At 41.3% G+C, this 26,477-nt stretch overlaps 1 long non-coding RNA gene across 1 annotated transcript in view; it reads left to right on the forward strand.

The window, feature by feature from the left end:
* LOC110289887 overlaps positions 1-16,649 on the forward strand; it is an 80,914-nt gene extending 64,265 nt beyond the window's left edge. The window contains exon 4 of the long non-coding RNA XR_002377389.2: positions 16,111-16,649. This is a non-coding gene — a long non-coding RNA (uncharacterized LOC110289887). The remainder of the gene's footprint in view (positions 1-16,110) is intronic.
* The last annotated feature ends 9,828 nt before the right edge of the window (positions 16,650-26,477 follow it).

Consider the following 26,477-nt stretch of genomic DNA (forward strand, 5'->3'; position numbering starts at 1 on the left):
CTCAGTGATGCATATTTCTGGGGTGCTGGCAAGAGGGAAGGCCTAATATCTCCTGTTTGGCAGTTATAGACTACACTGAATTCAGAGATGGGCAATGGTGGTCATAAATGCCTCTTGCTACCTGAACAGACATCTCACTACTCAGGGCTAGTGAGCAAATCTATTCTGTGAAGAAGGCAGATGTTAGTTGAATGTTGTCTCTACTTGTTTAAGACAAGCCTATGGAATATATTTACAAAAATATTTTTCCTTCCAGTTTGCCTCCTGTCAGTTCATAACTACAGAAGATGTTGACAAAGCCTGAAATGGCATCAGAGTCATGGGTAATGAGTCATAAAAGGATCTACTCAGAGTTTCTTAAAGGGCCACTAATACAAAAGCAGCTCAAAGTTCTTAGAATTGGTAATGACATTGAAGTCATAATAATTCACCTCATTCTTTTTCAAGCCTTTGTCTACTTCACACACACACACACACACACACACACACACAGAGGCAAGCAGATGGACAGACAGACAGACAGACAGACACACACACACACAGCATTTGTGTCTCATAATTTTTATGTAAGATGCAATAAAACTATCCCACCCCATCTTTCCTCCACTCCATTTACGCACTATGAAATTATATATTGAAGTCTTAATCCCAGTATACCACTCTAAGCACCAGAATGAACATGTCTAAGCCTTTAAGAACAAAGTCCAAGGTTTTGTTTTACTCTGTCTCATATACTGTTTATCTACAACAGATAATAAAAAATACTCCTTATACTAAATCTTGTTTGTGTAGCAGTTGGGAAGTTCCTTTTTGCCACCATAAGTAAACATATTAATTGTTGCACAAGCAAACTGGACTGATTTCCAGTAGAAATGAAGCAGAGAGGAAGTGGTTTTCCTGCCTTAAGAAATAAGGACTGGATGATGGTGGTGGCTTGCTTGCTCTTCCTTGACACAACAGTGAGATGCTTCTATATTTATGACTATCTTCTACCACTTTGTCTCCTCCAAAATGGAGACAGCTTCCAAAGTCTTAGCCAGTTACAACCAAAGTCTAGGGGGTGTATATTTCTAGGAGTTGAAGGGTCGGGGGATGACATGACAAATGACAACATGACTTGAGTCTTTGAAATGAAAACAAAAGCTTCCACCTACCTAGATAGAATCTCAGTGCTGAGGAGTCTAAAAATGGAAGACCCTCCTTGGACTGGCTGGCTTTGTGTCAACTTGACACAGGCTAGAGTCATCAGAGAGGAAGGAGTCTCAGTTGAGGAAATGCCTCCACGAGATCCAGCTGTAAGGCATTCTCTCAATTAGTGACAAATGGGGGAGGGGCCAGCCCATGGTGGGTAGTGCCATCCCTGGGCTGGTGGCCCTGAGCAAGTCATGGGAAGCAAGCAGGTAAGGATCACCCCTCCATGGCCTCCACATCAGCTCCCGCCTCTGGGTTCTAGACCTGTTTGAGTTCCTGTCCTGATTTCTTTCAGTGATGAACAGCAATATGGAAGTGTAAGCTGAATAAATTCTTTCCACCCCAACTGACTTTTTAGTCAGGGCATTTTGTTGCAGTAATGGAAATCCTATCTAAGACACACCTCAAAACCAACCAACCAACTAGTATTCTTCAGCAACAAAAAAGCAAAGAGACACTGATGCTGACGCAATGCTGAAGCGCCTTCTTATGCGAATGAAAGGAAAGTGGATGCACAAGTTCTGCATATTATATGACTCCATTTATATGAAATTTCCTGGAGAGATAAACATGGAAGAAACAGAAACTATAACAGTGGTAGGAGGATGGGGCAAGACTAGGTATTGAATGTAAAAAGACCGAGGAATATTTAGGAGATGACAGAAAGCAAATTTTACATAACAATAAATTTCCTAAAAATCACCAAGCCAGGTGCTTTGAAATAGCTATGATAGTTATACTTCCAAAAAACTAAAAGAGATTTAAGACAAACAAACAAACAAACAAACAAGACCGAACAGATAACGGCTTGGCTTGACTGCCCTTAGCTGCAGGCATTGGCTTACAAATCCTAAGCGGGCCACTTACCATACAGCTACCTCTTTCCCCTTAATTTACAGGCAAAGTAATTGGCTACCTCTGTTGTTGGAGAATACAGGATTTAGGCTCAATAAAGCCAAAGACATGTTGTTAAGTTCCTCACTGTGTGCAGAGGAGACATTGGCTAAGCCATTGAGTAGTGCACCTGCTTTTCTCGGACCTAGCAGGATATTCCAGAGGATGGCGCTCCTTTTCAGTGTTCTCCTGGATGCTCCTATCATTGTGTGCATGCTCTCGAAGTGCGTTGCATGAGTGTGATTGGCCTATCTCAATCTGGAGGGATGAAGACAGTGCCTGTTAAACCAGAACTATTTTGCCTTTAAAGATGAGACCATTTACTCCAGCACCTACCCCATACTAAAAGATTCATCCGCTCCTCATATCTAGAGAAGAGGAAAAGACACATTAGGAACCATGGAACCCTATGACTTTCATCTTGCCCTTTTGAGAAATGTACTGGAGCTTGGTCCAAAACAGATAGAGAAAAATAACATGTGCTGTGCAGGGACTAGGCAGAGTCCATGGAGCAGTGACTTTGGCAAGGAGACAGTGGGTATTTCTCCATCTGTAGGAAGAAAACAGGTTTTCCTACCAAACTGGTAAAATTAGTATGTACACACCATGCTAATTTGGAGTTCATAGAAAATTACGAGCCTGAGAGTCTAATCTGGGTGGCTTGCTTCCAGTGGTGCCTCTGGGGGTTGTTCTCTCTCCAGCAGTCTAGTTCTTCTGCCTGTCTTCCCAGCTAGTTCTTTCTTTTAATGTCTCTGACTCCTTTGCCTATTCCTAATCTTTTAGACTGTGCATTTGTTTCCATTTTTTAAATTTAACTCCACTTTTTCTTATTTAGTTGTGTCAGGAGCACTTCCCTGGTGTCCTTGTACTTCCCTGTAATCCCAGTGGAATGCTAAGGCAGGGTGGGGGTCTGAGTGAGAATGACCACTTTCTCCGCTAATATATCTGAATGCTTGCTTAGCAGTTGGTAGAACTGTTTGGGAAGGATTAGGAGTTGTGACCTTATTGGAGGAGGTGTGTCACTGAGGGTGGGGGTGTGTTTTGAGGTTTCAAAGGCCCATGGCTTCTCTCTCTCTCTCTCTCTCTCTCAATCCTGCTTCCCTCTCCTTTTCTCTCGCCTTCTGTCCCCTAATTCTTCTGCCCCTCTGCTTCCTCTTAGAGACAATATTGCCTCCATGACAGTCATGAACTCACCCTCTGAAGCTGTAAGCCTCCAATACACATCATCTTCTGTATGTGGTCTTGGTCATGATCCTCTTTACATCAACAGGAATGCAACAGAGATGGGGTGGAGGTGGGGCTTGGGGTGGATTGCTGCAAACTATAAATTACTAAACTAAAAGTAATAGATCTACAACTTTGACAGATATTGAGTTCCTGACACAGAATCATAAAGTTTGTGGTGTTGTGATGACTACCAGATCTCTAGAACTGTTATAACAGGTACTTCACACCCCTAACAGCTCCATTTCTGCTCCCAACCCCTGCCAACAGGCATTCTACTTTTTTTTTTTTTCTAGAGTCTGACATTTTAGATACTTGCCACAGAGCTGTGAGGTGTTTGCAATTCTATCACTGGCATACACCACTAGATCCACCCGTGCTGTTGCAAGTGCTAAGATTTCCTTCTTTGTATGCTCAATAGCATTCTATTGTGCATTCATGTTGTGGTTTCTTCCTGTTGATTAACATTTAGATTGTTTGGCTATTTTGGTTATTATTAATAGCATTGAAAAGAATGGGAGGGTAAGGTTCTTTAGACTCTGATTTCACCCATCTTGGATATATACACAAAAGTGAGAGAGCTTGAAAACATAGCAACTCTATGTTTAATGGTTTAGAGAAGTCTACATCTATTTCTTACAGAAGCCACTCGATTGTACATTCCCATTAGAACTATACAAGGGATCCAATATATCCATATCCTTGCCAACGCTCATTTTTCTAAAACATAGTAGGCCAGCTTAACAGGCATGAGATGCTATCCTGCCGTGGTTTTGATTGGCATTTTCCTGATGATTTATATTCATCCCTCTACTTCAATTTGTTGGCAGTGCCTGGAACACAGCAGCTGCTTACCAAGTCGAATTCGAGTGAGTAAATTAAGCCATGTAACTCCACTGTCATGCTGAGTCCATGCCTGATCCCATCTGGGTCAAAGGGAGAAAACAGGATATCTGTGACTCAGAAGTGGAAGACCTGGACTGGTGGAGTCTTAGGCTTTTGTTTTCATACTAGGAAACCATAAAAATGGCTGAAAGTTGGGGACTTTGGGTGAGTTGACCACAATGAGAAGAGCTGTGTCTTTGGGGGGAATGACATTTAAGTATTTTGGATACTTTTTAAATAAAAATTGTTATACTAAGTCCTTATGCTCTGGCAGGTTGCTTCTTTGCCCGTTCTTCTTTCTTCCACCTTCTCCTCCCCTTTTCTATCCTTTCTTTTTTCTTTTCTTTTTTTTTGTCCTTTTTTTTTTTTTAAAAAGGATTTATTTATTATTATAATTGTTGGGAATTTAATTTTAGGACCTCTGTTTGATCTGGTCGCTCTAGCCCAAAGATTTATTATTATAAATGGGTACACTGTAGCTGTCTTCAGACGCACCAAAAGAGGGTGTCAGATCTCATTACAGGTGGTTGTGAGCTACCATGTGGTTGCTAGGATTTGAACTCAGGACCTTCAGAAGAGCAGTCAGTACTCTTACCCACTGAGCCATCTCACCAGTCCCTTTTCTACCCTTTCAATCTAATCTCCTAACACTAAATAGGAGTTTGTTTTTGTTTTTGTTTTTGTTTTAAAAAAAAAAAGAAGACTAGAAAGGAAAGGGGATGACAGAGTTGTGAGACTGCTTCCTGCTGATTAGAGGCATCCAGTGCCTTGGGGCAAGTTGAATTTTCACTGTCAACAACCAACAAACCCCCACCTCTCGGGGTCCTAGCATTTATATACCCTCTGAAAAGTCCCCAGAATTCCAAATGTCACACAACTGCAGAAACTATCTGCATCTGGCAAAACCACACCCCTGCCATAACACCAGGCAAATTATGGTCAGGCACCATAGACAGTCTGAAGCAGCCCCATATCCCATACCTGCGAGTAAAACAAAAAACATATTCTCATAATATTTCTGTGTTTTTTAAAGGAACCAAATTTCAAGATTGCCACTACAACCAGGGATGGCTTCTTTCGATCTTTCTCATCCTTCTTGACTATCCTAAGCAATGTCCCCACATCTGCTTTGCGTAAGCAAAGTCTTGGATTTATTGTAGATCACAGTTCTTTTTGATAGATACTTGTGTTCCCTTTTTTCTGTAACTTCCCACAGGCCTTTGCACCCTCCTATCACTTGTGGCAGCTGTCCTGCCTCTGTTACTCCCCACATCCCTCTGCAATAGTTCTTGAGTTCAGAATCTTGTGCTCTGTATAGGCATTAAGCTTTGGTTAAGTGTTTGCTAACTTGCATGCTAAAGACTAATGAAATCATTTGATGAGCATCAGGAAACTTTGTTAGGTGAGAGAAGAAGTGCTGAAAAACTGGTTTTGTTTTCAGTTTTGCTGTTGTTATTGTTGTTGTTTGGGAGCATGTACCATGGTCGGAGGATAACTTTCTGAAGTCAATACTCTCTCTTTCCACTATTCAGATTCCAAGGATTAAATTCTGGTCATCAGGCTTGATTGGCAAGATTCTTTACTCACTGACCAATCCTCCAGACTTCAGATAGCTTTTGTTTGAGACAGGGTCTAATTGTGTAGCCCTGGTTGGCCTGGAACTCACTATGTGGACTATGTTGGTCACAAACTCACAGAAATCCACCTGCTTCGGGCTCCAAAGTGCAGGGATTAAAGGTGTGTACCACCATGCTTGGTTCCAAATGCTTTTTTCCAAATACCATTGCACACACTGTTAAAAACAAAAATTCCTCCAGAAGTGGATGTCTCTGCATAGTGCTGTCATTCAGTCTTAAAATAGAACTTTTTTTTTCCTCAAAGTTTTTCACCAACTTGACAGCCAGAGTGTTTTCAGTTGACTGTGCTTATCAAAACAATGACTGATTTCAGGATGGAAGGAAAAGGGGGTGGAGAAAGTCTACTTCTCATTAAGAAGTTGTTGCTATGAAAATATGTAAGCAATATTTGATACTTGTGTGGATAATGTTTATGAGATAGTTTTCTCTGTATTGATATATTCCAATATTATTTTATAACAGCAAGAAAAGCTTAAAAGTCAACTGGGGCTTTCTTAGTTTTATCACATCTGTAAGTAATTTCAATAAAAGACTTCTCTGATACCTGTCTTCTACCCCTGTTAGCATGGGCACTTCTGGAAGGACTATAGTTTTGTTTTGTTTTGTTTTTTTCTTTTGCTGTGACATAAGAGAAGCCACTCACTTGGGTGGTATTTATGTGGGCTAGATTATAATGGTGGCAATAAATGAGTACTTCGAAATAAGTCTCATGTAGCCTCAACTTCCTTTTCTGAGTGTCTTATATCGTGATCCAGCAGCAGTGGCTTTTAAGACTTTAGTCCCCTCCATTGCAGCAGAAAGCCAGCCACTCTCAAAGGAAGCAGGATGAGGTTTCGGGGACCTGGTTAATGATCTCCCAGGGTGGGAAGGCTGTGCCACCATATTCGGGCTTGAGCCACCGGAGGAAGAGGCCTTGTGGGCAACAGCACAGAACTGAGAAGTTACTGTAGGGAGAGATCTCACATGTCTGTGATGTAGGGAGAGATCTCACATGTCTGCATCTTGAGGCAGAAGGAGGAGAGATGAAGATAAAGGGTCACTGAGTTAGGGAGCCTGTGCTCATCATGAATTCACTTCAAGTTCTAGGCTGGTCACCAGGAAACTTGGATATTTATATGCTTCGTCTACCTTAGTGGCCTCATGAAGGGCTGCTTCCATTTTAAAATTTCCTCCAGTGAGATGAGGTAGCTAAGTGGTTAAGGTGATGGAAAGTTTATAAAACTTCCTTCACACTAGAGAGCAAACAAGTCATCCCAAATAAGGCTTAAAGCTCTTGGTTTAAAAGACGTGAGAATACTCTAGGTCTTTAAATGCGACCGGCCCTGATGCTGCTCAAAGCCTCTTCAGGATGGACCTGAGCTTGTGGAAGAAAGGCTATGAGGTCATGTTTCTTCCTTATATGCTGGGTCTGCCTGAGAGCCCCTGGGTTCTGTTTCTTGGAGGTTTTACTTCTCTGTTTCCAAGTGCTAGGACTGTATTCTAAGCAATCTTCCTCGCCACATGGCTGGGCCTCAGGAGTACAGCATGATTGTCATGCCTTGCAAACCTGGGTGGAGCATCCCTCAAACTTGGGGTAGGAGAAGGATAGGAGAGGGAAGCAAATAGACAAGGCATTTTCACTACCTGATGGTTTTGCTTGGTTTGCTGTTAACAGATGAAGCTACACACAGAGCAGCCCTGGTGCTATGTTGTGTCGTCCCCCCCCCCCCAGCATAGCATGCATTTTGAGGGGACTTCATGCTGCTCTGGTTTCTTTAAAGGTTTACTGGCCTTGAGTCTGTCTGGTTTCCAGTCTTGACTAATTTTGAGAAGCAGACCTATTGCTTCATCTTACCCTCCTTAGGATTTCATTTCTTCAAAGCTTTCCTGAGCAGGAGATAAATTAATATTTTCTACCCACAGTCCTCTTTCCCTAATTCTCCATCCAAGGCCCTGCATCCAGAATGCTTCTATGGGACACCATTTTATTTGTGGTTAGTAGCTTAAGAGTATGGCACGTACTCATCACCTTTAGCCAGGGTTAGAGACTGAGCCTCAGGCTGTACATGAGGCAGGCAGATACTCAATGGCTGAGCTATATCCCCAGCTCTCTTTCAAGCTTTTATTTTGAGCCAGTGTCACTAAGTTGGCCAGGCTGGCCTTGAATTTTTGCTGTAGGCTAGGCAAACTTTTGCTATTCTCCTGCCTCAGCCTCCCACCTAACTGAGATTATGGGCCTGCACCAGCATGCTTGGCTGATGTCACGCTGAGAAAACCTACAAAAAAAAGTTTTTCCCAGACTCATATTGGGGAAGTCTTTTACATCTTAGTACATGCTTTTTGAGGACAGATAATTTGGAACAGCAGTATTCCTTCTTAACTCCAGGAGAGCTCAGTTATAGAAACTTTAGACTCCTAGGGCATGGCTGTGGTGTTCTAACTCCCAAATTCTTGCCCCCCTCGATCCTTCAATTTTCTCTCTTCCTCTTCCTCTCTCCGTCCCTCTGGGTGTAGTACTTATGTGTAGTGGTTTGGCTCCTCCTAATCTGGGGTAAAGGTTTCCTTCCTAAGGAACTAAAACAAATGTTTTAGGGTGTGTGGATTTTTCATTTAGAATTAACTTTACATCCAAACCATCTGTAATCGTGGAGCAGGGATTCCGTGTATGCAGTTCTACCTTCTCTTGCTTTTCTTTTGATGACTGTATTTGTGAAAGTCACTAGAAATCCTCTTTTGGAAGAAGACCCGTGGTGTGGCTTGATGTGGACATCCAGATGTTGCCTGCCTCAGAGCAAATGGCTTGGAAATGACTGATGAGATGTTGCAGACAGAATGATATTGGAAGGATGGCCTCACTCTCCCAGTGATTTGCTCAAGTCCTTGGGTCACAAGCAAGGGGAACTCAAGACTATGCCTCAGAAAACTCCCCAAAAGGACCATATTTTTAACATTCCAAACTGATGGAAGCTAAGTCTTAAAAATATTAGTGGCTATCATCAGCTGTGGGGCAGCATTGTGTCCCTAACTCACCTATTTCACTACTTGCAACTAAGCTCTGAATTGGTTTCTGACCAACAGAATATTTGTTGAATTTATTCACAGATCAAAAGTCAGAGCCTTATGTGTTAGTTTCTGTTGGGGATTAGAAAGTAGTATGACACGATCCAATTTTGTATGGCTCAGATGTGTGTGAACATGCATGTGTGTGAACAGTAAAAAAGATCCAGGGGCTGGAGAGATGTCTCAGGGGTTAAGAGTAATGACTGCTCTTTCAAAGGTCCTGAGTTCATTACCCAGCAACACATGGTGGTTCATAACCATCTGTAATGAGATCCAATGTCCTCTTGTGTGTCTGAAGACAGTGACAGTGTACTTATATAAATAAAATAAATAAATATTAAAAAAATAAAGATCCAGACAAAGTTTCAAGGTAAACTAGTTAGGGTAACTTATAATGTATTTTTCGTTGCATGGCTCTATTTTCTCTCTCTCTCTCTCTCTCTCTCTCTCTCTCTCTCTCTCTCTCTCTCTCTGTGTGTGTGTGTATGGCATGTATGTGCCTGTGTTCATATGTGTGGGGGCATGTATATGTGCACACACATGCACATGTGCATATGTATCTGCCAAGCCATGGAGTTCATGTGGATGTCAGAGGACAACTTTTGAGAGTTGGCTCTGGGACTTGAACTCATATTACTAGGCACCAGGCACCTATGAGTCATGTCTCTGACCTATTCCTGTCCTTTGTACATGGCTTTGGGGACCTGAGTTCAGGCTTCTGACATCAAGTTACCAGTTTACTGACTGAGCATCTCCCTAGCCCATTTTCAATTTTCTCAATGTTGCATAGCATTACTGATATACCAGGAGACAAGTAAGAAAAATCAAATAATAAATTAAAGAGGAATAAGAAAATATATTTAAAAATCTGTTTCCTCTATTTTTTTCAGTATACTTATGTTGATTATGTAGGTTATTTCAAGTATTTAATGTTGTTTTATGAATTTTTTTCTAATTTCTGAAAACATACAACTGGCAAAGGGAACCAACTGTGAGAGTCAAATGAAATACTTGATGCACAGAAAATGACAAAGTTACCCTATGATATATATATCTAATTATGATTAATGTGTAATTATATTAACTTCAAAGCTATTAGCACACAGAAGAAACAATGTGTGTTTACCCATTTTGTGTAAGTAATTACTTGTAATAATTGTTCTGTTGAACAAATTGTCTTTAAAATAAATTTTAAACTAAACTACAAATACTTTGGTTTTGGCCAAACTGTATTTGGTGAAGTTTCATTCGGGTAAATTGTTCTGATCAAATCAACTACCATGGTTTCTGAAATCTGAGACATCTTGGCATTGCCTCTCACAGTTTGATGTGCTGACAGTGCACAAAGGTTCTGGAGTGGGAGGAGAAACTGATGCTTTCTGGAGCCAGTCTGCCTTCTGGAATATGTCCTTGCACCACACTAGGTCACTCTAATCTTTCAGGCATGAGCAAGAACCACACATCCTGCATATGCTCTGTGAGAAAGCAGACATAGTAGCAAGTGCATTCAGTTTGACCAGATGGAAATTGGACCAAAAATAAGTCCTTGTCCATTTCATTGCTTTTTGTGACCAGTTAGAGCTTTGTGTACTGAGCTTTGTGGAGAGGGGTGGGGCTTTCATGCTCCAACTCATTCTAATTCAAGGAGATAAGGTGTTAAGATGTCACTTAACACTGAAGTATCTGTGAAGTACCTTTGTAATGTTCCCCCGAGAAGAAAACACCGGATAGGCCATCACTGCTGCTTGACACACTTGCCTACGACGGTTGGAAGGATTCTGGGCCAGCATAAAAATCCAAGGCCACATTTGTCACGCTTTCCACTGTGTTTTGAGCATTTTTTTTTTTTTTGTGTGTGTGTGTGTGTGATGCACTGTGCAGACTTTTGCTATACTAACTCAAGTGCCATAATAGTCACAGAGGATCCACATCAAACCTCGTCTCCAGTTCTCTGTTTATGCCAACTAAATGTCCCCGGAAACTATTCAATTTTATCTCCCACAATTCTTGACATTTCTAAAAGTGATCTGCTCCAAATGTGAGCCACTTGCAGACACAGCTTCCAAGCCAGCGAAGCTATTTTTAGAGATCAGCAGCAGAACAGCCCATTTCGAGCAAGCATTCTAGTCCACTTCCAGTGTCCACACTTCTTTTTTTTCTTAAGGGCATTCAGCTGGTCCCAAGAACTCTAGATTCCAAGCCAGTGGTGAGTTTAGAAGAAGGTAACACCGGGTCTGGAGTAGGTAGTCAGCTGGGAAACACTTGCCTTTACCTTGAAAGAGGTACAGCAGTTGCTGCCATCTCTCCATTTTTGGAACCCTGATGTGTCTCTGACCGCCAAGTCATATTGCTGCTACCTGGAGGATGAACCCAACCATGAGAAGGAGACAGAACTAGGGGGTAATATATTCCTATATTGAAGCTCTTATGAGTTATTTATAGCTGCAAGCATCCTAACTAATAGCAAGCATGTGCTGACGTTTATGGTTCACTTGTGAAGTGTTACACCAGGCACTGAATTCTAGGAACAGGCTGGTCTAGCCCCTTGTTCTAGGAAACACACTTAAGTCATTTCCTAACTCATGGCAGATCAGAAATAACAAGTGAGAAGAGAAAGAAACAGGAAGACATGAAGCCAGAGCTAGGGTGCAGGGGGCACCAGGGCAGGACGAGCTAATGCTGAGAACAGCAGTTCTTCTAATCTGGAGCCCTTGTGGGTGTCAGTACATAATCCAAAGACTAATGCTTGGTGACAGCTGTGTGTCATCAAGGAAATGCTTTCTGTATGTTTTAGAAGGAGGATGGGACGGTGTACTGGCTGGTTTTGTGTGTCAACTTGACACAGGCTGGAGTCATCACAGAGAAAGGAGCTTCAGTTGGGGAAATGCTTCCATGAGATCTAGTTGTGGGGCATTTTCTCAATTAGTAATCAAGGGTTGGAGGGCGCTTTGTGGGTGGGACCATCCCTGGGCTGGTAGTCTTGGGTTCTACAAGTAAGCAAGCTGAGCAAGCCAGGGGAAGCAAGCCAGTAAGAAACATCCTTCCATGGCCTCTGCATCAGCCCCTGCTTCCTGACCTGCTTGAGTTCCAGTCCTGACTTCCTTGGTGATGAACAGCATTATGGAAGTGTAAGCTGAATAAACCCTTTCCTCCCCAACTTGCTTCTTGGTCATGATGTTTTGTCCAGGAATAGAAACCCTGACTAAGACAGACCGGATAATGTTTAACAGCATTTCTTTTTTTTTTTTTTTTTCTTCAAGACAGGGTCTCTCTGTGTAATCGTCCTGGCTATTTTGGAACTGGATCTATAGACCACGTTGGCCTCAAACTCATAAGAGATCCTCTTGCTTCTGCCTCCCAAGTGCAAGTGCTAGGATGAAAAGCATGTGCCACTACCTCTTGGTAGTAGTATTTCTTTGTAAATAAAGAAAAGGATTAAATGATTAAGAACATAAACTTGTCTGAGATGATACACCAAAAGTAAGTTCATTTCTTGAATAAGTTCAATGAATGCTGAATGTATGTGCTATATTAAAATGTTGCTTCTCGCAGAGAACAGGAAGAGGCAAGGAAAGCAGCTCATTTCAGAGTCCCCATGAAAAAGCCTGGACAAGACACACATTTGATGAATCAGGACTTGGTTTCGTGCTTCTGCAAGGCACTGTGCTTTGGTTCAGTGGTTTGGCAAGACAAGGCAACCTAAACTGTTTCCTCTGAAGCTGCCAGGAGGAAGAAAATAAGCAGCTTGACTGAGTAGGGGGGGGGGGGTTGAAAACTCCTAATTAAAATGTAAATGCTTCTCAGAGCCAATAGCTTGTAGACTATATATATATATATATATATATATATATATATATATATATATATATATATATATATATATATATATATATATTGGAAAGATGGTCCACACTAAAACTGCACCATGCAAAACAGGTTCTAAGTTTGCACAAAATCTGAGCCAACCTGTTGATGTAATTACCTTGCTGTGAAATTACTCAAGCCCAGTCAATTGAAGCCACATGCAGGAAAACAGGTGGCTGTTGGGTCTGTTGAGGTTACTGACTAACACTGAGGGCTGCTTTACCAAGAAAAAGGAGCCAGAGCAGTTTGAAATTCATGAACAAGGTGTGGGGGGGATGTATTGGGGCTTTCTGGAAGGAGTGGGCAATCTGTGAACCCATAGGTTAGTCCCACCTAACGGGCTGGGCAAGTAGCTCTACTAGCCCTGCTCTTCAGCTGCCAACCCAGGTTCCTTGGAGACCCAAAGCTGTGGAATGAGCTGTTCAAGAGTGCTGAACCAAATCATATGCAACTTAAGGTAAATGCTTTTCTAATTATTAATTCATATGTTGCTCTTAACATATGCTAACTTAAAAATGAGCACAGGAGGAGCTAACATCAGCACTGTAAGGGAACCATTTCAACAGTGAAATGATTTTGCTAAACATGGAACTCGAGACCATTAGATTAGTGCTCTTCAGGGATTTGGTGTCTACTCTGGTGTTACTAGGAAATCATTATTGTTCTTAGTTAACATTTTGTTGGCATTGTTCTAAGTACCATGCTCCCCTTATTTCATCTTATTATCAGAACATCACAGGTACAAATATCATTGTTGTTATCTGTTTGTTTTTTGAGAAAAGGTCCTACTCTGTAACCTGGGCTCTCCGTCTCTAGCTCAGACTGGCCTTGAACTTTTGGCAACCTCTTGTCCAAGCCTGCCAAGCTCTGAAAATACAGGACAGCCACTATACCCAACTGTGACTACAGTTATTGAGCCTGTTTTACAGCCAGAGAACATAAAGATTAGAGATGTTATTTGTTTGGGGACACAGAATGAGAGAATTGCACAGGTCACCAGTCAAACATAGACACATTTTGATCGATTTCCACAGTAAAGCATTAATCACATCCATGGTTCCTGACAACAGTCACACCAAAGTCTTCTGTACTGTTCTCCTGTCCTTTCTCCAAGGGACTTGAAATTCATCTGCCTTCTGATATGTAGTTTTGAGGGAGGAAGACGGCTAATAAAAATGGTGAGAACTTAGTATGTTCATGATGTACATCTGGATTAGAGGAAAGGCAGACCTGATATTAGAGGTTGGCTTAGCTGCTGTCTTGAGCTGAGTTACTCAGTGCCGCTGTGCTTACAGACATAAGGCTCTCTAGCAATGTTACTTTTTCCTTTGCTTGTCCTCCTGATGCCTGGTTTATATTTCAGCTTAATGGAAACAGCTTGACTTGAATTTTGGGGGGCACTTTCCCACCAATGACCCAGGTAGTCACTTTTCATTGACATCACAGCATCTTAGACAGGACCAAGTCTGTAGCAGAGGTTAGCACAGCAGCAGCTGGAGCCTGCTTTGCATGGTGGGTGTGACCTCTGTTTTCATACAGATTTTTTGCCTATGTGCCACTTTCCTACTTGACTTCCTAGTTGGCTTCACAAAGTATAGATGGGTTGACCTTGGTGACGGCATAATGTGGTCCAACCTGCTCTGCCTTCTGGAGGCCCACATCTATGCACTCATGCTTTACAGTTGTTTTCTACTACTGGAGATACTCCTTTTGTAACATGCATGCTATTTTATAATGTACATATTGTAACGTCTAATCACATGCTTATGTTCTAGTAATACATGATTGCTGTGGGAAATATGAAATACCCAGAAACCTATGAAGGTGAATTGAAACGTTTCACATCAATTCAGTTTGATTCTGTCTTTGAGATGTTCTCTGGCCAGGGCCTTAACCTCAAAGAGGGCTAATGTTCTCTAATACACTTCAGACTATCGCATTGCATTTATAGCACTTCTATTTTGTGATGGCAGGAAGCAATATGCATTCAGTAGAAATAATACTTTGAATTTTGATCTTCTTTTTTCTTCTTGAGGCAAGGTCTTATGTACCTAAGTTGACCTCAAACTCACTTAGCTGAGGTCCTCTACATATATTCTATGGTTGTTTAGCTTAAGATTTTTTTTTTTTCAGAATTCCTAACAGCAGAATTGCGGAGGTGTGGGGGAGAGAGGTGAGTCTGAGTCTTTTCCTGCTGGTGGATTGCTTTGCCCAGCCTTGATATGAGGGTTTGTGCACAGCCTCACTGTAACGTGTGATGCTGTATTCAGTTGGTATCTCTGGGAAGCCTGCTTTCTTTTTTGAAAAGAAATGGAGAGAGGGAAGGTGGGGGAGGGGTCTGAGAGGAGGGGCGGTGTGGGAAACTGCTGTCAGGACGTACTGTGTGAGAGAAGAATAAAGAGAAAGAGAAAGAATAAAAAGCAAGACAAAAACCTTAGCTAGCTGATAGTGACCTTGAGCTCTGCATCATACGCCTTTATATCTCCTTAGTGTTGGCATTACAGGCTGGTGCTGCCAGCTTGGTTTAAGGAGTGCTGGGTATTGAACCCAACACTTTGTGAATGTTATGCCAGCACTTTGACAACTGAGCTAACTCCCCGGCCTTCACATTTGAGTTCTGAGCAGAGCGATATGTTGTACAATACTGTTTGTTGATGCTGTGCATGAAAGCACATCACAGCTCTCAGCTAGTGGTGGAGCCGCAAGGTTAGCCACCATTCATAAGCTGTGGATTGCCTAACCTTGGTGTCTAATGTGTTTTGACGTGCGCCAGATTGAATTTAAGACAAATTTGTTGTGACATAACCCATTGGAAGCTGAGGAGTGTCTGCTTTCCCTCAATCTCATCTTTCAGCCATCCAGTAGCTTCGCTTTGAACCAACTGCACAGACATTATGTGCTGGTATCATTTAATTTTACTTTATGGTGTGTGGGTGGGTTTTGTATCCAGTTTGGTTGTGTATGCCATCCATGGATTTCCCCACCACCACCCGTCTTTGGTTGTCCTGTCAGTTTTTATGCAAGAACACAGAAATAACCAAAATCTATGTTATTGTTCATCTTTTCAGGCTTTAGATTTGAATAACAAGTTAACATCAATCACAGAACAAGACCAATATCATTCTTAACTGGCCACAGCCTAAGAAATACTATTGTCTATACATGATGTCTGACAACCTCGGTTGTACATTAGTAACACCCTGTTGCTATAATCAGGCTGATTCTTGGGTTTCTGTTGCCAAGAGCCTGTGACTAAATTGTTCTTGGGTCTTGTGCTCCCAGGTGGTTGTAATGTGTAGCCAAGCTTGATAATTGCTAATGTGAAGAAATAAACATTTGGTAAAGCGTTTCTACCGTCTGTCTGTTCTGCACACAGGTCCCTTCCCCCATCATTATTACGCTGTGTGGCTCAGGTGAGGCTGACTCACTCCCAGCAGCTGGAGTTGTCAAGACACGGAAGCACGGCGCATCAGGTGTTTCATTTCTCTCTGAGGACAGAGACAGACCCAGCTGAATCAGTGAAAAAAAAGTTCCCATGAGATTTCGAAGAATTATGACAAAAGAGGCCTTCCTTTCCCCAGAAACTGAGCTTCTAGATCATCATAAGCCTGCCTTTTCCAGTTACTATCTCTACTCCCCAGATGAGGGAAATTGATGTTAGAAAGAGAAGAAAACATTGCCGAGAAAGGCAAATAGTTGAAGGTACTCTGATAACACTGTTGGTGGTTTGATTTGTTAAAACGAGGTTTTACTGCATAGCCCTGACTGGCTTTGAACTGTTGACAGTCCATTTGCCTCAGCCTCCCAACTACTAGGATTATAGGGAAGTATGAGCCGTTATGGTTAGTTTGTAGATGTTTTAAAATTTTAAAATAGGATATTTCATTTCATCAAATTACAGAACAACTAAGAAGCTCACACTTTGAGGTTTTGTGTTTTTTTGGGTTTTTTTTGTTTTTTGTTTTTTGTTTTTTTCTCAAAAGAAATTCCTGCTTCTGGCTAGTGTGTGTGATTTGCAGGCATCCACTGGTATGGATGGAATCTTTGAACCTTGTGCTCAAAAGCAGAGCGCTTTGTACAAGGCTGGAGGGCAAAGTCGAAGAAAGGTAGTGGGCCTGGCTCTGGACAGGCTCAATGATGTCATGTGCTAGTTAACCTCTTGGATTCCCTAGCTGAGTGGCTTCCTTCTAAGCTTTGATGACTCATGCTTGGGTGAGCTGAGCTCCTGCTGTTGCTGAGCCTCTGATTAGCTCTTCAGCAACAGCACACCTACAGACCCAGACTTCTCCATTTGTGGTCATTGAGCCCTTAGGCCCAGATATGCTCCTGGAGTTCCCAGTGTGGTGATCAAATACTCTCTCTCTCTCTCTCTCTCTCTCTCTCTCTCACTCATTGCTTAGGGTTTTATTATTTATAACTTTAAATCTAGATTAATGTGTTTCTTGTGTTTCATCAAGTTACCGTCAAACATGTTGCTGAGTGAGTATTAGAAATTACCAATTTTTTTTTTTTTCTGTACTGTTTTGGGCTTTGACTGTGTAGTAGGTGTATTGTGCTGGACCTGGATCTGACTGTCTTTTGGGAATCTTCATACCGTGGCCTTATCCACAGGCCTGCTTCTGTCCCATCAGCCTTCCCTCTGGTCTGGTGGGACACGTTTCATGGGCAGTGATCCCCGTGTACATTGCCATTCCTTCCACTTTGTCCACAGCCAACACCTTTTGCAAACAGCTCTTTATTTAACTGTCCTATTCTTAAACCCTGAATGCAACCTTTCTTCCCATTGTCCCACCTGATAGCAGATTAATCATTGTTCCAGTGACACAGTAGATTCTGACAGACAGTAAGATGCTCTCCAAAGGACTGACATTCTCACTTTTAATTACATCTACTGCACACACGTCAAAACATTTCAACTTACTGCCCAAGGGTTCCCTCCCCTAAACATGAACAATATTTGTCTATTGAGGAGAAATTAAATTTAAAGCAAACTAGAAACTTGTTTCCCCTGACTCATTTGTCAAGTATAATAGGACGTGAGCATCTATATATGAAGAACTACTTGCTCACCTCAGAATTTCTTTTTAATTATTTTTTATTTATTTTTAATTATTTTTTACCTCAGAATTTTTTAACCAGGGAAAATATTTGTTACAATTTCCCCTTAGTCAATTTAAATCATAGATAAGATTTTAAAGTAGCACAAGAAAAAGACGATTAAGAATAAAACTTGGGGGTGGGTGCAGTGTGTTTCCAGCATCTTATTTTCTTTCTACTCTTCAGGCGAAGGTCTGAAGTGCTGGCCCATTCTTTCTCACTATCAATCTCCTCGCTTCAATCGGCAGTGTTTAGCGGTAGCATTCTTGAAACTGTTGCTTGTGGGGCGTGTTCAGTGGTACTGATATGGTGTTTTTAGTTGCAAACTGGGAATGAATCGCAGTTTGGCTATTTCCCCCAGTAGCCAATAAGAAAACACAATGGAAAAAAATAGAGAAACCCATCAACAATAGTACCAAAGGGCATACAACATTTACGCCTAACCTTAACTAAAAATGTTCTTGGTACAAATGAAGAGAACTCTATAACTTACTGAAAGCATACAGTGGCCAAACAATGTAACAAAGGCAACATAGCTCTCTGAACTGCCCCTTGGCTGGCAGGCAGAGGAGCACAGCAGTCGCCAGCACATGGCTCTTGGCATGACTCAGGACTGGGAAGTTATTTGACTACTATGTACTTTAGTTTCTGCATCTTGAAACCAGGAGAAAGAAAAATCTGTTCTCCACAGGACTATTGTGAGAGTCGAGTCAATCACTGTAAACAAAATGTTTAGAAGTGTGTGGCAAATCGCAAGTCCTTGCTGTAGGTTCAGTAGTTATTTTCACCATTTCTTACGTCAACCCCCAATTCCAGCACCATTTTTACAATCATAGCCATCAGAGAGGCTAGTCACTCACCTTGTGTCAGTCACACTGTGCATGACTGGATTCCTGCTCTGATCTATCCGACTCATGCTTTGAAGATAAGGCAGAGATAGTCATTCTGACTTGGGCAGTCATTCTAGAGTTCTTCTGAAAGAATTAACAGAAAATTTAAAAAGAAAATATAAAATGGGAGATTGTATCAACAATGCCAATGTTTCTGTGAAAATAGAAAATCATTAAGGTGGTGGTGGTTTGTTCTTTATTGTGATTGTGGGATTCATTGTGCAACTGTAACCTAGCTAAAATTATTAAAACTTTACATTCAAAAAGAGCTGAGATGTATGTGTGAAAATAATACTACAATAAAACAAGGAAAAAAGAGAAATGTGATTAAAAAGGTAGGTAACTAAGCAGAAGTATACATGAACCAAACAGAAAGAATGTGTTTGCTTTAGTATCAGTGACACCTAGACAATCACATAATTTGGACCTTACAATGCCAGTTCTGCATATACAGCCAGAATAAGAGATTGGCTCTGCTAATGTCAGGTAAAGAATGTTCCCAGTTGCGTTATTCATAATGACTCCAAATTACAAAAAACCTCAAGTCTCATTGATAATGGAATTGAGTATATAAACTGTACTATATTTAAACAGTGGGAACTTCATACAGTCTGAAGGCTGAGGCCAAAGGGTCACTGAGAGTTTGAGTAGGCTTTCTTGCAGAAGCTTGTATCAAAAAAGAAAAGGGGGGGGGGTGAGGAAAGAGGGAAAGAAAGAAGAAAGGAAGGAAGGAAGAAGAGAAAGATAAAAAACTACACAGAAATGTAAAAGAATGTTGAATTTCCCAGACATAATAGTGAATGAAAGAAGTTTGATCTGAGAGAGCACGCACAGGATGTTCATGTTTCTAAGTACATAAAAGACTCAGCTCGTCCACGGGGATGGTATTTATTATCTTGGCTACTTGGGAGTGGTTACTACTGCTGACTGGGAGGAGTCATGGAGAGCCCCCCAACCCCCAGGTGCTGGAAGTTTTTTTTTTTTTTTAACCTAGATCTACGAGTTGATTGCATGGGTGTGTACATGCAGAATCTGTTGAGCTATGCACTAAAAACTGTCCACTTTCCTGCATGTAGATTACGTATACAAAAAACAATAACAACAACCCTAATCTGAATGAGAAAGATGGGGGAGAGACCTAAGATCCCAAATGAAGAATCAACAAGTTTTATGATTATGAACACATAGACACACATGCCACCTGGATTATATGACATTAACAGTTGAGGAAGATGAAGAAATGATCAGAAATATCCTTAGATGAAGATTGTGAACAAATCAGTCTCAGAAGATGTTCTTAAATCTGAAAGAATCCAGAGAGGGAGTTGGGGAGGTAGATGTAGTTCTATAGGCAATAACCAATATACCTGCTGGGGGTGGGGCAATGGGGCAATGATCAATCCCATACTCTCCCTGATCTCAACACACACTGCTCAGGGGTCACCATTTCCTGCAGGTGGCGGTTCTCTGAATAAGGGGGCTGGCTGGATAGGGTGGAATGATGTGCCAAAGCTAAGGGATAGGCACATAGCAATAGTAAAAGGGATCCAAGGATCCCTTACTAGTCAAAATCTTGGAAGTGTTTGCAAAATGTGTATTGATGCAAGATTGGAGATGAACAACTAGTGTATCCTCTCTTATAAAACTGAAGTAACTAATTACAACAGGAGGTGGAGAAAAAAACGCCAGGAACCAATGATTGGCCTTTCCTCCCAGACAACTAGACATTTCCAATAACTTTCCCATATATCTTTGTTTTCAAGGTTAACAGCATTTGTTTTCAAGGTTAACAGGAGGAAGATGTAGGAAATTTGTAGACAAAGGTGATGAGTTGATTCGTTCAGGAACTATTCGGTTCCTATTTAAATCTTCGACTTTGATGAGTCATGTGCAAATTTGAGTCACAGAGAAGCATTTGAATTGTGAAATAAATGCTGTGTTTGCTCTTTCTGGCAGGCTTATTTCAACTAGAATTCTTATCCTACCTGGTCATCATGGTCCCGTCTTTGCTTGAGTATGCTCTACTGTATGTATTTGATCTTAATGGCTGCCTGTGAGACAGCCAGGCCAACTATGCTCTAAAGAGGAAACTGAATCCAGGTCAGTTTAGCTCTTGCTTTGCAGATTTAGCAGCTTGTCCTGTCATCCGCAGGGATTTTGTAAACTGCTCTTAGAATGCTTGAATATGAGGACCAATCTGTGTTTTATGAAAAAGCTCCTAGCCTGAAGCCTGATCACCATGTACAGCCAGGTTTAGAAACAGAAGGATTAAGTGACATTCCCAGGTCCCCCAAAAAGCAACACGCCCCCCCCCCCCCACACACATTCGTGCGTTTCCCTTAGATGGCCTTCCTTCCTCTGCTTCCTAGGTGCTGGGATTGCAGGTTTCTGCCACCAGGCCTAACATAGATTATTTATGTTTTAAAATATGTAATTCGTTTTTTTTCAAAGTAAACAATGTATTTCACGCAAGCATCAGCAGAGTTGTACAGAACAATACAGCCTTTCTAATGCTACTCTGATGGTTCTTGCCTTTCTGTTGCAGAATCAAAGTTTCTTCTTTTTTTCTACAAGAACTTTTTTGTTCAGTTGTTTTTGGTTTTGTGAGGCAAGGCCCCACTATGTAGCCCTAGCTAGCCAAGAGTTTCTTATGTAGAGAAGGCTAGTTCAAATTTAACAATATCCTTCTGTTTTAGACTACTTTCCCCACATTTTTGAGTTTACCAAATCTTCATGACAATCGTGTTAACTTCTTTAAATTCTTGTCTTGTGTCTTTCTTCTTATCATTATTTATAATCTTACTTATTTTGAGGCAGTCACCAGTACTATGGTTTGAATATGTTCTTAAGTCCATGTGTTAGAAACTGAATCCCAAGTATTAAGAGGCGAGTTCTAATGAGAGGTGAATAGGCCATGCAGTGGCAGCCTTATAAGCATGCTCTTGATATTATTGTTGGAATGGATTATGAAAGGAATCATCTTACAAAAGGTTAAGCTCAGCCCTCTTTTTTCTGTTCCTTTTTTTTTTTTTTTTTTGCCTTTGTGCCCTGACACATAACAAGAAAGCCTTCACTAGATGCCAGCCCCTGGATTTTGGATTTGCTAACCTATACAGCCGTGAGCCAATCCAATTCTGCTCGTTACAAATTGTGCAATCCGTCCTGTTATAGCAGTGTATAAGAGCCATGACATTAAGCTTTGGATTCCAGTGTTTCCCTGAAGACAGCAGAATGTCAACAAAGCAAGTAATTAAACTGAGGAGGTGCTGACTGTGGATGAAGAGTATGCCAAGTTGTTCACACAGCAAGTCATTAAGCAAAGTGACTACCAAACTCAATAAAGCAAGATTCATCCTGGTTAAGCAGCCCCAGGATAATGAAAAGTTGATGACATTTATGCAAACTTTCAACCAGGGAAAAGTTCAAGACAAAAGATAGCTTATAAACAACCTTTCAGACTTGAAGAGCTAGAGACTTCAAACAACCTTAGGTCCAACCTCTGCTTTTAAAAATGTCCCACTAATCTTTGGGACTGTATGACCATTCATTAAAATAGATATGGTAATTATCTCTGTGCTAAATGATTCTAAATCTTTCTTTCTCTGTGTCCAAATAAGGACCCTCCCTAGGTTCCTTTCTCTGGATCCTTTTTCTTGGGCCAGTAAAATAGCTCATAGGCTAAAGGCTTTTACCAACAAGGCCGATGGCCTGCATTAGACACCCAGACCTCACATGTTAGGAGAGAACAGACTCTGGCAAGCTGTCCTCTGACTCCAAACACATGTACACACACACACACACACACACACCAAATAAAATTTAATAAACATGAAACTGGCTTCTTAAGAAGACACCATTTCTCTCTTAAAAGCTTAAGTGAGGCAGGCTCAGGAATCATTGTCTTGGGTGTGACCCCTATTTTAACCATTCGGCCCTAATGCTTCTTAGCCACTTTCCTTGCCTGCCTGGGTTTTGTCATTGATAAAATAGAAACTTGTAGGCTGTCTTAGGACTGGCTATGAGGATTACATGCAGTAACACGTTTCAAGCTCTTGCTTATTGCAAATGAGCAATAAATTCTCAATAATGATAACACAAAAACCCCATTGTCACAAAACACTTGCGATGTTTGACAGTCATTATTGAACAAATCACTTATATAATCTATGGAACATTAAAAGAATTGAATCTGCCTTTTGAAAACTTTGAGGTGTTCTTTTCCCCCCACTATTCAATCAGCCTGAGATCATTTACCATAACAGTTGATAGTCCCATACACTCAGCAAATCTAAGAAACTAGCTGAGGCTTGTGGCACAGGACTGTAACCACAGTATGTTACTTGAGAAACAGACTGCAAGTTCTGGATAAGCCTGGGCTGTACAGAAAGATCCCCAACTCAACAAACAGATAAGCAATGAAATCCCCAAGAAATTTATTATAGCATTTTAAAAATAGCAGATACCTTGATTCATTAAAAGACATTGATATTGCATGATGATATAATGAGCTCTAGTTTCTTCTTTTTTGTTGGTTTGTTGGTTTTGATTTTGAGACAAGGTCTCACTGTGTGTCCCTGACCTGGACATCATTATGTACATCAGGCTCATCTCAAACTCATAAAGATCTGCCTGCCTCTGCCTCTCCAGTGCTGGATCAAAGGCATGCACCACCATGCCTGGGATTATTAGCTTCTCTTTAAAACCAACTCTAAAAGATCTATACATCTGGAGAGAGAGTGGTTCAGTGGTAGAGTACTGGCCTAGCCTTTATGAAGATACTGCAAAATAATTACTTAAATAAATAAGAAAAATAAGATGTGTAATCAGCAATTCAGCCAGCCCTGAGGATGTTCAATGATGAATAACAGATAATTCCCTGCTTTCATGGCACTTACAGTTGGGTGGGAGAGACAGATAATAATCAAATGCTCAGTGAAGTGGAGTTCATTAATAAGTGAGATAAAGGCTATAAAGAAGTCACGCATGTTCTTATGCTAGACATTTCTTGACCTCACTATGGTTCTCTGAGGAAGTTATACTCAACCAAATAAGACTTAGGCAATAACCATAACGAAGTTGGGGGCAGGTTGGCTGGGGTGAGGGGAGAGGCGGTGGTGGTGGTGGTGGTGGGGAGACTGGGAGGTGGGTAGGGAAAGGATGCAGGGGACTGGGGTGGGGCAAGTAGCCAAGCTGGATGGTATAGCTATAGCAGGGATATTTTCTGTCTTGGTGAGGAAAGAGCACCAGAAAACAAGGACAGAAAGCAAGAGGTTCTAGGTGGATGAACATTCCTTAAGGGGATGTGGCAGGTTCTTACTGGCTTTGCCAAGGGACTTTCAGCCTTATGAATGGGAAGTACTTGATAGATTAAAACTGATGCAAAAATCAAGATGTGGCTGACATTTTATAAAGACATTTTATTTAACTGAGCAAGGAAGAGATGAGAGGCTGAAAACACAGCAGGGAGATCAGCAGGTCACAACGGGAAAAATGTAAGGGAGAGAGGGGTACCTTGTGTACTTGAACTGGAACCTCTGTGGAAGAGAGGGAAGAAAGCGCATCCATGTCCAAAAGCCTCACAAGCAGGCTCATCTTCTAGTATACTAAATATAAGAACGTATTCAAAGGTAGGACTTGGTGGAATGAAGGTGGGGGTACCAAAGGACTCCCCAGTTTCTGACATAATATGAGGTACTTCTTATTAAGATAGTGACCACTGTTTTTAAAAAAACAAAAACAAAAACAAACAAACAAAAAAAAGCACAGCAGCACCAGAGCTTGGATGCTGGATTATAGATTTTATGTTAAATATGCTGCATCTTATATTATGGAAAAAATGATAAGAAAGGCATGACGGGTGTTTTGTCCAGAATAACAGTTATAGCAAGTTCAATTCCAGCTGTCACTTTCTAAGCCAGTGTGGTGGTACATGCCTGGAATTGCAGCTCTCCATGGACTGAAGCGGAAAGACTTCATCTGGGTCTCCGTCTCAGGAAGAAAACAAGGCTGTCAAATTAAATAAATGCTTGACAGCAAATTTTCAAGTCTTTTCCTCTTAAAATGTGCGAACACAAAGGACACGGGAAGTGGAACAGAAGAAGACAACAGCAATGACACTGTAGATTAGACAAGCAGTGTCTGAATTAGGAAATCCAGAAAGGCTGGGCCTAACACTTAAACCACGAGTGCTACAGCGCAGGGTCCATCTCCAGCAGAATGCAAGCACCTTAGCAGCTCGTACACGAGGTCCCTATGAGGAGAGGCACTAACTTTGGCCCAGTGTGGTGGTCTCTGTCACATCATCATGAAGCAAACAGAGAACAGTTTCCTTTTTTGCATAAAGCACCAACTTTCGATCCCATTCTCAAAACAAAACTAGGGGTACATGAGGCTAGAGTGGGAAGGCAGGAAATCTGTAAAATATTTAACTAATGAATGGCAGAGACTGAAACAGTACAAGCCAGTAACCTGAAGGAAACAAATTCTGCTCATAGAAAACTTCTGACATAAAATCTCTTGTCTTCAGAGAGACAGGGGAAGATAAAAAGATAGCAGGACTACCTATGAAAGAAATACTTGGTGAGCTCAGAAGAGGCCTGGCCACTAAAATATGACATTAGAAATGAGAAATTCAATATAGAGGCTAAAAGATGAAGTTAGGAAAAGCCCAAGGAAGTAAGCAAACAGACTGATGTAAGGATGTAAGGAAGGAAGGAAGGTAAGAAAATTAGAGGACCCTCCGAAGGTTCAACACTACACAGCAGGACTATCTAAAGGAGAGAAGGTGCACAGGAGATGAAGAAAAACTAATGAAATGGTTTTAGACTCTGTTTGTAAATGAATGGGCTGATCAGCTGCTCCCAGGGTGTGAGAATAGATACCCTCATGGGAATGTGATGATGAAACCCCCATTGCCATATTCCTAGCACCTTAAGCCATGGTTGGAACATGGTTACTTCCCATATTACTTTTCCTTTATACTACCAGAGATTGAACCTAGGGCTTTATGTATGCTAGGTAAACACTTTACCATTAAATTATGCCCCCAGTCCTATGTAATCTGTAAACGTATGTCAAAGAATAAATGAAAATTCTGTAGAAAGAAAGCACAAGATCCTAAGGGGGAAACCCTTCACCTTAACATTTGCAAAATCAAGAAGAAAGTCCCATATGTACTCAATAGCAGGAACAAATCTAGACTTCAGTAGAGGTGCTTTCAACATTCAAAGGGAAAACAGCCTTCTACTTCTCTACTGAAAAAGCACAAAGTATACTTGAAGCTATTTTTAGGTATATAAGGTCTCCCAATATTTAGTTCCTCTCTGTTATTTTGAAGGCAGCTCCTAAGTGACAGGAAGTAAGTGAGAAGGAGGAAGGCTTGTAAACCAGAGAGAGACAGAGAGACAGACACTTTAGGACCAACTGTGGAGGTACCCCTAAGCTTCTGAGTAGGGTTAACTTTGGAGAACACTTGATCCAGATTAGAGCCAGCCAGGTTTGTGCCAAAAAGAAAAACTTGTTTGGGTTCTTGATGCATTTGAATATATTCAAAAGAGGATCATTATATTAAAGGAGAGGTTAAATTAGGACTAATATAAGAAAACCTAGGTAAACCACAGCAACAACACCAAATAGGAAAGAAAAGCAAAGGAAAGCGATCCCTATGAGGTACAGAGATTAGTTGTGAACATCTGCCTGTTTCTATTCATGCTTGTAGCAAAAATGTCCTCCAGGCCTGGCCTGGCAGCATTATCTT

Source organism: Mus caroli, chromosome 1, assembly GCF_900094665.2.
Source record: "Mus caroli chromosome 1, CAROLI_EIJ_v1.1, whole genome shotgun sequence".
In the NCBI taxonomy this organism is placed as follows: domain Eukaryota; kingdom Metazoa; phylum Chordata; class Mammalia; order Rodentia; family Muridae; genus Mus; species Mus caroli.